We start from the raw sequence: 617 nt of genomic DNA, 5'->3' as shown, positions 1-617 counted from the left end.
CCCCCCCCCCGGTGCTGAGGGTCTGGCCTCCCCCTGCGGGTGGCGGATTGGGGGGGTCTTATCGCTGCCTTCGTTAAACTGAGCTGTCTGGACGTGGAGCCCTCGCTCTTGAAAGCTTTTCCTCCGTGAAAGATTTGGAGCGATGCGACCGTGCCGAAGTCCCGGAGACTTTCCGCCTTCGCGGCGTCAGTGGCTTTTTGTCGGTGCCAACCCCACGGCCGCTGCCTGTAGCTCTGGAAATAGGCACCCTGCCCCGCTCGGGGAGTGAATGAATGATAGTGAGAGGCTGGAGGCGGCCACGAAAAGAAGTTATTCCTGTCTCCCGGGCTCGCCGCGACGCGCTCCGTTGTGGGGGGAGGTTGTCGAGGGCAAACATTGACAAAAAACAAAATGCGTCGTTCTGCGTCGCGTAATCTATCACTTCCCCCCCAAGTGCATCGTTTTGCATCATCTTTAATATGTTATTTTTTTAAAAATGCATCATTTTGCATCTTTTAGTCTATCATTTCCCCCGACAAAAATGCATGGTTCTGCATTTAAACTGTCGTTTCCAAAAAAAAACCCATAAAAAGAACAGAAAAAACCAAGCCTCTGCTTACCTTAGAAGGGGGGGGGGG

The 617-nt window shown here is 53.2% G+C and overlaps 1 protein-coding gene across 1 annotated transcript in view; it reads left to right on the top strand.

The window, feature by feature from the left end:
* The window catches only part of RALB (RAS like proto-oncogene B), a 76,995-nt gene that overhangs the window by 43,022 nt on the left and 33,356 nt on the right, over positions 1 to 617 (top strand). The gene's annotated exons all lie outside the window — the stretch shown is intronic.

This window comes from Gavialis gangeticus, unplaced genomic scaffold, assembly GCF_001723915.1.
Source record: "Gavialis gangeticus isolate Ggan-Ray unplaced genomic scaffold, GavGan_comp1, whole genome shotgun sequence".
Lineage (NCBI taxonomy): Eukaryota > Metazoa > Chordata > Crocodylia > Gavialidae > Gavialis > Gavialis gangeticus.
This window is presented reverse-complemented; position numbering and strand designations above follow the sequence as displayed.